The sequence below is a fragment of the Artemia franciscana genome, chromosome 5, assembly GCF_032884065.1.
Source record: "Artemia franciscana chromosome 5, ASM3288406v1, whole genome shotgun sequence".
NCBI lineage: Eukaryota > Metazoa > Arthropoda > Branchiopoda > Anostraca > Artemiidae > Artemia > Artemia franciscana.
This window is the reverse complement of record NC_088867.1, coordinates 57,674,832-57,685,158: the sequence shown is the minus strand read 5'-3', so window position 1 is coordinate 57,685,158 and position 10,327 is coordinate 57,674,832.

Below are 10,327 nucleotides of genomic sequence, written 5' to 3'. Positions count from 1 at the left end.
CGAGTGAGTGGTCAAAGGCAGTAATTTTAAAACTCTTCAAAAAAGGACAAAAGACTAAATGTGATAATTGGAGAGGCATCGCTTTACAATCAGTTAGCAGCAAGGTTTTGCGCCAAATTATTCTCAATAGAATTCAAAGTAAAGTGGAGAAAGTTCTGAGAGATGAACAACATGGATTCCTCCAAAACAGATCGTGTTGTGACCTAATATTTAGCCTGAGAATCCTGCTCGAAGAATCTAACGAATGGCAGGTTCAACTACTCACAGTATTTATTGACTTTCTCAAGGCCTTCGACTCGATACACCGCGAGACCATGTGGAAAATTTTAATACATTACGGGATCCCGATTAAAATTGTAAATATTATTAAAGCGCTATACCTCGATATTATGTGTGCAGTACAAACCGAGAGTGGCCTAACGGACTGGTTTACCGTTCAGTCGGGTGTAAGGCAGGGCTGCATTCTATCGCCACTGTTATTTGCCATAGTCGTAGATTTTGTGCTTCGTGGATGTAGCTTCAGTGGGGGTCTACAATTAAACCCACTAAGAACCCTTCATGACGGTGTTTTTGCGGACGATATTGCACTCTTCGCTCACGAATCAGAAGATATACAACATAATATAAATGAACTTGAGCGTGTGGCAAATGCTGTTGGACTCTCCATAAACACTAACAAGACTAAATAAATGTCAAATGCAGTCATTCCTGACTTAGCTGAGGGACTTTTGGTCAACAATGAGGAAATTGAAGTAGTGAGAGAGTTCAAATATCTAAGCAGCATTCTTACGCAAGATGCCAATCCTGAAGGAGAAATTTTGTGCCGAATAGCATTGGCTGGCTCTGCCTTCAATTGTCTCAGAAATGTTTGGAGAAATAGCAAATATTCCCAGAAGCTAAAACTCAGAATTTATAATAGCAATGTCCTCTCCGTCCTTACATATGGTTGTGAAACTTGGAGTATCACTGCGCAACTAGGAAAACGACTATGGGCATTCGATAATAACTGCCTAAGATATATTTTGAATATACAATGGACTGAGAGAATAAGAAATGATGAGATTTATACCATGACAAATCATACCCCCATCCTTGATGCCATTAGAAAGCGACGATGGATGTATTGGGGGCACATGGTGCGAATGGGTGATGGAAGGCTACCTCATGACATATGGTGTTGGATACCCCCTGGCCTCCGCAAGTCAGGGAGACCCAAAATGACCGTTGGCAGGATGTTAGAGAAGGAGGCGAAGCTGGCGAGGTCTTCAATGGAGGAGCTTTGGTCGAAGGCTCAGGACAGGTTATCGTGGCGAACCACTGTTGCTGCCTTATGCGCCCTCAGGCGTGGGAGGACCTAAGTCTAAGTAAGTAAGACAAAGGTAAATAAAAAGAATTTTGTAAAAGTATTTGGGCAGAACTCTCCCAATGTAGAATTTCCCCTGGAAAACTCACCCACCGAAGCTTCTCTCCCCGCAAAAATTTTCACTGTATTTAAATCCTTCCAGAAGAAAAGGCCTCCTCCCTCTGAGAAATATGTCGGTTAACTTCCCAATAACAAATTTATTTGTAAACAATGGGTAAATTTCATAACTTACAGTCTTTTCCCCAGGGCCTGGGTGGAGGAAAGGAGTCATGTTATCCCAAAGGTACAGTAATTAGACCTCTCAGGTATGTTGAACAAAATGGCTCTATAGCGAGTGAGTTAACTTTTTTATTGTCAAAAATAAAAATTGGCCTTGGAACTTCTTTTGGGGTCATGCACTCTTTGCGACAATTTGCATAGGACAAACCATTTAGCCTGTCGCCTAACTTTATGGCATCGCTTAGCAGCCATGATAGCAATGAAGAGTAGGAAATGAGGATAAAGATACAACTTGTATATTCGTAAAAGATATATTAGGCATTAAATACTAGTTCTTTTAGGAATGTAACAAGAAAAACAAAACGAAGGTTTTAAGCATAAGTTATAAAGCATTATCTAATCACTGTTTCCTTTTAAAAATAGTGTTTAAATAAACAGTGTCAGTTTGACGAAATCTCAAAAATTTACTTATCAAAATTTTACTTATCCTTACAACGTAGCGTATAGTTCAAATTTTCAAAGCTTGATATATTTCGCTTAAATTACAGAATTCACACTTTTATAAGAAAAAGTCTATTTCTCTGTTTCCACTCCCGCCAAATCTATTTATTATACGGTTGATCTCGACCTAAAATTTCGATGAATGTTTATATTGGCTAGTCCTCTCAGTCTAGAATCCTGTCAGTTTAGAGCACTTCGTTAGTATATCCTCTTCTATTCATACTAAAATATTCGAATAAAGACCAAAATTGTCAGAAATGTCAGAAATCGTCAGCATGTAGGTATTTGATTCAAATTAAATTTGTGAGTCGAAACACTCCTTAAAAAACAAATAATTATGTGTTTGTTATTTGTGCATTTGATAGTTATAGATTGGCGATTTAAATTCTCAGGGTTTCAAGCTGTGGTAGATTTCAAATTATTTTTTTTTAATTTTGAGATTTTCAGATATTCAGTTTATACGTTTAAATCTCGATACGTCTGTTGAGCACAAAAAGTGAAATTTGAAATTTGACTCAAATTTAGCATTAAGTAAGAGAATTGTCCTACAAAAATGTTGATGTATAAACAACTGATCGTGGAAATATGATTGGATGGTATAAGTATAAAAATCCTCAGCGGTATATATAGTAGTTTAGACAATTTTATGGACCTATATATGCAACCCCTATGCAAAACATAATAATATTTTGTAACTGGTTGGTAGTGAGAAGGTGAGAAATTCTGAAGTAATATTGTAGTTGTATTCCGTTTCCATGTTGAAATGAACTCAAGTTGTCTGAATTTCCACTTTTTATCAACACTTTATTAGTAAATGCTTAAAAAAAATTGATACCATTCCACTGATTCAATGAGAATTCCGAAACCTATCTATACCAGCTAGATAAAAAATATAAGCACATAGTTATTTGCCTTCTCTTATAAACAAGTTTTCAAAAATTTATTTTTCTTAAATGATTATTCCGACCTTGGAAAGATTATTCCGACTCATATACTTAATTTTAAGTATGTACTTATCCGAACTTTTATTAAAGTTCTAGAGAATTTGGCGTTTATTTTAATGTTTAGGATGACCAGAGGAGGGGATATGTCATATAATGCAGAGCTTTAAGTAGATGAAAACAAGCAGTAAAGTGGCCACCATTTCCTCACCAGAATCCAAAACTTAAATTAATAATTTTTGCACTTCTCATTTACTTTTTATTATAGAAATAACATATTGTAAATAACAATGTACAACAAAAATAACAATGTTGTAAAACATTATTGTTTTACTTGCTTCGCAAAAAGAGCAAACCCAAAAAAACAAAACAGACAGCCAAAAAAAAGTAATGATATCAATTTTTTGGCTCCAGTGCCATAGCAAGACTCGAAAACAAATTTTTGACAGTAAAAAGAAGTAAATATTTTGCTTTCCGGTCCCGTCGTGACAGCAAAATCCTGAAACATCATTTTGACAGCCTAAAAAAGTTAGGATTTTAAATTTCCCCTCCTTGTTATTATGAAATGAGGATTTTCGCCTCCCAGTTGGCTTTTGTGGTAATACGGACAGATTCCCTTGGTAAACCTAAATTTAATTAAATACTTTTTGGTGGTATGCGACATTAGTAAAATCTAACAGAGACCACACAAAGTTACTAAAACCTTGTTTCCTACTTGTTTGCAAAAAGAAACAATCTTAATAATTAAGCAATTGTTAAAAGCTTAAGCTGTTAAAACTAAAACCTAAACTAAAAACTATTAGAAACCAATTACAGAAAAACTTAAAACCCAATTAAAACTTGAACTGGAAACAATTAAAAACCAACTAAAAAATAGTATCTTTCGTCCCAACCCAAACCAGAGCAAGGGGTCTCAATCACAAATCCACCACCATGTCAGGGGGGGAACTCCCCTGGACCCACCACTGTGTATAACTTGAGACCTCATAATTTACTAGTGATCATCAAACAGTTCGTGGTAACGAACTATAGTAAGGAGCGACCCGGCTCAATAGTAACCAAAACATTAAAAAATGGAATATTGACACTAATAGCTACATCAAAAGAACCGTCTTTTGATGCTGATTTGAATATATAAGTTTCATCAAGTTTAGTCTTACCCATCAAAAGTTACGAGCATGAGAAAATTTGCCTTATTTTTGAAAATAGGGGGAAATACCCCCTAAAAGTCATAGAATCTTAACGAAAATTACACCATCAGATTCAGCGTATCAGAAAACCTTATTGTAGAAGTTTCAAGCTCCTATCTACAAAAATGTGGAATTTTGTATTTTTTGCCAGAAGGCAGATCACGGATGCGTGCTTATTTGTTTGTTTGTTTGATTTTTTCCCAGGGGTGATCGTATCGACCCAGTGGTCATAGAATTTTGCGAGAGGGCTCATTCTAACAGAAATGAAAAGTTCTAGTGCCCTTTTTAAGTGTACCAAAAAAATTGGAGGGCACCTAGGGCCCCTCCCACGCTAATTATTTTCCCAAAGTCAACGGATCAAAATTCTGAGATAGCCATTTTATTCAGCTTAGTCGAAAAACCTTATAACTATGGCTCTCGGGACCATTTACTCCTTCACAATCCCCGTGGGAGGGGCTAAAAGTTACAAACTCTGACCAGTGTTTACATATAGTATTGGTTATTGGGTAGTTTACAGACGTTTTCAGCGGGATTTTTTGGTTGGGGGGAGGGTTTGAGAAGAGGGGGATATGTCGGGGGAGCTTTCCATTTAGGAATTTTTCATGGTGGAAGAAAATTTCCATGAAGGGAGCGCAGGATTTTCTAGCATTATTTAAAAAAAAACAATGAAAAATAAATATGAAAAAGCTTTTTCAACTGGAAGTAAGGAGCAGTATTAAAACTTAAAACGAACAAAAATTGTTACGCATATGAGGGGCTCACCTCCTCCTAATACTTCGCTCTTTACGCTAAAGTATTTTTAGTAATTTCAGCTATTTATTCTAAGGCTTTTGTGATTCAGGGGTCATTCTTAATGAATTGCGACAAAATTTAAGCTTTAGTGTAAAGAGCGAGGTACTGACGAGGGGTGACCCCCTCATATATGTAACACAAATATGAGGATACAAAAGTTCGTTACGTAAGCTAATTTATAAGTTACGTATATCTTTTACTAATGAAAACATTCGTAAAAAATTAAAAGTTCTAGTTGCCTTTTTAAGTAACCTAAAAATCGGAGGGCAACTAGGCTTCCTCCCCCACTCCTTTTTTCTCAAAATTATTCGATCAAAACTATGAGAAAGCCATTTAGCTAAAAAAAATATATATGCAAATTTCGTTTTAATTATTCCTCTGCAGAGAGCCAAAATCAAAACATGCATTCATTCAAAAACGTTCAGAAATTAAATTAAAAAAAAAGTTTCTTTAACTGAAAGTAAGGAGCGACATTAAAACTTAAAACGAACATAAATCACTTCGTATAGGAAAGGGGCTGCTTCCTCATCAACGTCCTGCTCTTTACGCTAAAGTTTTTAACTGTTTTAAAAAGTAGAGTTGAGAAAGAGTCAAACTTTAGCCTAAAGAGCGGGGCGCTGAGGAGGGAACAGTCCCTTTTATACACGAAGTAATTTCTGTTCGTTTTAAGTTTTATGTCACTCCTTACTTTCAGTTTAAAAAAAAAACTTGTTTTTTATTGAATTTCTGAACGTCAGAGCATTATTTGAAAAAAAAACAATGAAAAAATAAATGTAAAAGTTTTTGAGCAGCATTAAAACTTAAAACGAATAGAAATTATTACACATATGAGGGATTTACATCCTCGTTATACCTCACTCTTTACGCTAAAGTATTTTTAGTAATTTCAACTATTTATTCTACTGGCTTTGTGATTAAGAGGTCATTCTTAAGGAATTGGGACAAAATTTAAGCTTTAGGGTAAAGAGTGAGGTATCGACGAGGGTTGAACCCCCTCATGCACGCAATAAAAACATACGAATATAGAAGTTCGTTACGTTATTCGTAATTCGTAAGTTACGTATATTTTTTACCAATGAAAACGTTTGTAAAAAATTTAAAGTTCTAGCTGCTTTTTTAAGTAATCCAAAAATTAGAAAGCAACTAGGCCTCCTCCTTCACTCCTTTTTCTCAAAATCTTCCGATTAATTGTAATTAATTAAAATGCAAATTTCATTTTAATTATTTATGTGCGGAGAGCCAAGATCAAAACATACATTAATTCAAAAATGTCCAGAAACTAAAAAAAAAAATTTAAATGAAAGTAAGGAGCAACATTAAAACTTAAAACGAACAGAAATTACTCCGTATATGAAAGGGGCTTTTCCTCCTCAACGGCCAGCTCTTTACGCTGAAGTTTCTTACTGTTTTAAAAATAGAGTTAAGAGAAAGAATCAAACTTCAGCGTATAGAGAGGGCCGTTGATGTCTGATGTTGATGCTTTAGTTTGATGCTAATTGTCTTGCCCTAAATGTTGCTAAGTCAAGTTTTTTAATTTTTTCCCATATTTCTCTGGCGTGCCCTCAGTTTACTGACATACACCTTTCAGGGGGTTCTCTCAGAAGACCTAAGAATCGATATGTCCAATTCCTCGGTATTCTTCTTGACGAGAACTTTTCGTTCAATTGCATCACATTGGACTAATTAATATGAAGGTCTCAAGGAGTCTTGGAATTTTGAGGAAACTAAAACATATTTTCCTAGATCAGTTTTAAAAATTATGTTCCATTGCTTAGTTCAGTCCTACGTCTCTTATTGCCGTACTGTATGAATGTCAACTTTTTGCCTTCGAATCGGACTTTCCGGGTATAATCGAGTTTGACTGGCTAGTAAAATCGCAAACTATAAAAGTTATTTTTCAAACAGAAGAATACCTGCATTTTTACATCACGCATGGTATCAAATTCGGTTATGAGCTTTTCCGAGTGGAACGTGAACGTATTCAGCCTAGGTGTTTTATTGACTTTCAAAGTTTCAATCATGGTCAAAATCAATGTAAATCTAAATGTTTCAATTGTGCCCGATGTAGCGGTAATCATATTTTGACTAAAGACTAGCGCCATGTCAAGCGCTAGTTAAATGCGCCAGGTTTGGCTCGAATGATCATCCAGTTTACAGCTTTAGGTGTCCGATTTTTAAGAAATTTTGTAAATGAATGTATTACTTCGTGTTACGTCCTTTAATTCAAATGGTGTGTTAGGGAAATTGCCTTTACTTCATAGTTTTTTGAATGAAAAATAATCATTGTTATGTCTTCAAGAACACCACCTCCTTGATCATTCGTTGAATCTGCTTTTTAGTTTGTCTACTCAGCATGACATTTTTGCTGTTCCCGCTACGCCGACTGGTTGCCGTCCTTCCAGTGGCTTAGTTAATATTTTACCCAAGTCTCTTAATGGAACTATTCTAGCAACTGATACAAATTATTTCGCTTGTAGTTTTTCAAGCATAGTTCTAAGTAATTGCTATTTTCCGAATGATTACCATGATGATATTTCTTTTGATGCGTTTACTCAATGCTGTTTTAATCTTGTTCGTTAGTTTAAAGTCAAATTTCCGTACTTATATTTTAGGTAATTTTAACTGTGATTCAAATATAGCGAATGAATGGGGTACAGTTTTATCGTCTTGTCTTCCTAATTTTTCTGTTTTACCGAAGTCCCAGGATTATAGTTATATTCATTGGAGTGATAATACAACTAATATTGATCATGTTTTTTCTTCTAACCCGAGTGATCCTTTGCCTGTAGATATTGTAATCGAGGATTTTCCCGTTAGTGACCACATGCCGCTTCCTTTCTTTTTACCCCCTTTGCCTTCTCGTCCTTCCCCAGTTTGTATTTCGGTAATAAACTTCCTAAATTTTTTGATTGGGTTGATGGAATCCAAATTTTAGACCACTTTACCAAGAAAAAGTTGATACTTTAATTGATAAAGCTTTTATTCCTGATAGTTTGGATGGGATGGACAGTAATCCATCTTTGACTATTAATTGTATTTATTTTGAATATCTCCATTGCTTAAAGTACGTTGCTGCGGCAGCTTTTTCAACGTGCAGAAACCTTTTTGGAGCCTTAATCCTTTTCTGGTAAATTCTAATAAGGCAGCAAAACAAGAGTATTGGGAATGGTGGGCGCTTGGTAAACCTAAAGACTCGCATCCAGCTTTTTTGCTAATGAAAAAGAGAAAGGCCGAATTCCAAGCGGACCTCCACCGTCATAATAACCTGATCATAAAAAAAGCTTCTTCAAACGTTGATAACGACAAGGAAAAGAATCTCCATTGGAAAGCTCTCCGAGGCAATAGGCAGACTAACACGGCTGATATTAATCCTACACCTTCGCTAAAAGAGGGGGAAAGTTATTTTTCTGAGTTGTGAACTTCGCATGATTATAACAGTGTTGTTTTGCAATTAGATGAAAGGTTGAAGAATTGTTCAACTGATTACAGGATATGTTACACAAAGCTATCAAAACGTTAAAGGCGCAGTGGGCCAAGGATCAGGATGGCGTATCTTCTAATCACCTCAAGCTTGCTCCTTCTTCTTTTCTTATTACTCTACTGGCATTTTTCAACCTTTTACTTACTACTGGTTAAGTACCACCGTCATTCTATACTGGCATAGTTACGCCTATTCCTAAGAGCGGGAAGAAAGACTTGTCATCTGTAGTTCCTGGAGGCTAATTACTAGGGCTCTTTTGTTTCATTATCTCGAAGTCTGTCTTACATTGCAAATTCTGATGACATTATCCTTCTAAGCCGGTCCAAGTCTAGTCTTGTTTCTAATTTTAATATTTTAATTAATTGTTTAGGAGATTTGAGCCTTTCTATCAGTTTTAAAAAATGTCAATTTTTTGTTGTTAATTGTATAATGTAAGGGCGACACTCGATCGCGGCAATGGTGTTATTTTCCAGTCGTCGACAATAGTCACTTATTTGGGAATACCTTATGCTGCTTCAAAAAGACATTTTAAACCAACCCTGGTTCAGCATGTTCAGATGAAACTACGCAAGGCAATTAGTCTTTTAATTCGTTTTCGGGGTATTTACCGTCAGGACATCTTTGGTCGTATGTATAGCGCTGTTGCTCTGCCTAAGGTATTGTTCCCATCCATCCTTTTCCGTAATTTCCGACCTTCTGATCTTTCGCCCATTAAAGTTTCTTATTTTAAATGTTTACTTGGTTTCCCCCTTTCTGTTAGTAACACTGAGATTGTTTTAAAGCTTAAAGTGAAGGATCCCATAGTTTGTATAGAGAAAAAATATAAAACGTTTGAAGACACGGCAAAAATTATCCTTTTAGTACACAATTTATTTCCGTTTTTTTTGTAACAGTTCTGGCTCTTGATGATTTATAGGTTAAATTATTTAGCAAGTGTTTTTGCATCTTTCTTTTTCTTTTTAGGTGTTTGATCAATATGTAAATTTTTTTTTATTGTAAGCGTTATCATTTATCTTTTCTTTGTATTTATATTGTAGGCTGCTCCTCATTTTTTTAGGGAAATAAAGAAAACAAATAAATAAATGAATAAATTCACTTTCATCAACTTCATGGTGATGTTCCCACAGCCCTACAAACTACTCTTTCTATCGTCACTGATAGGTCTATGCATCACTTTCGCAAATGAAGGAATACTAATGTTTTGCTTACTCTATCGGTGATATCTGACTTTAATCCATTAACTGCTTGTCATATAGTTTGGAATAGCCTACCTGCTTCAGCTCAAGAATATCACTCGTTTGGTAGTTTCAAAAGAACTTTGAAAATTTTTGTAATATCCTGATATTTTATGTTTAAAAATTTTTTAATGTCCTCCCGACTGACCAATTCCAATACCCAAAATTTAGCTGCCTGCTCCCTTCTCTCTCTTTTTTCAATTTATACATTCCACGTGCTATGATTGGTTTGGTATGTTTTTCTCTTCTTTTTTTTTATTGCTATATTCATTTATTAATTGATTTTAGTACATATGAAGATATGTCATTATTTTGTTCTTGTTTTTTTTTCATTCTCTTTCTCTTTTTTTTTACTATAGCCTATTCATCTTTTTCAATTCCTTTATTAATTGATTTTGCTAGGTAAGCATATATGTAGTTAATTTGTTTTTGTTATTTTTCTTTCTTTTTCTATTTGATTTTGTTCTATTTTAATTAATGTAATGTTTAGTCTCCCACCATCACAGGCTTAAGAGCCGTTGTGGGGGTCTAAAGCTTTGCAATTTTTCATTATTTTCTCTTAATAAACTGATCTTAATTTTTCATATATATATATATATATATAT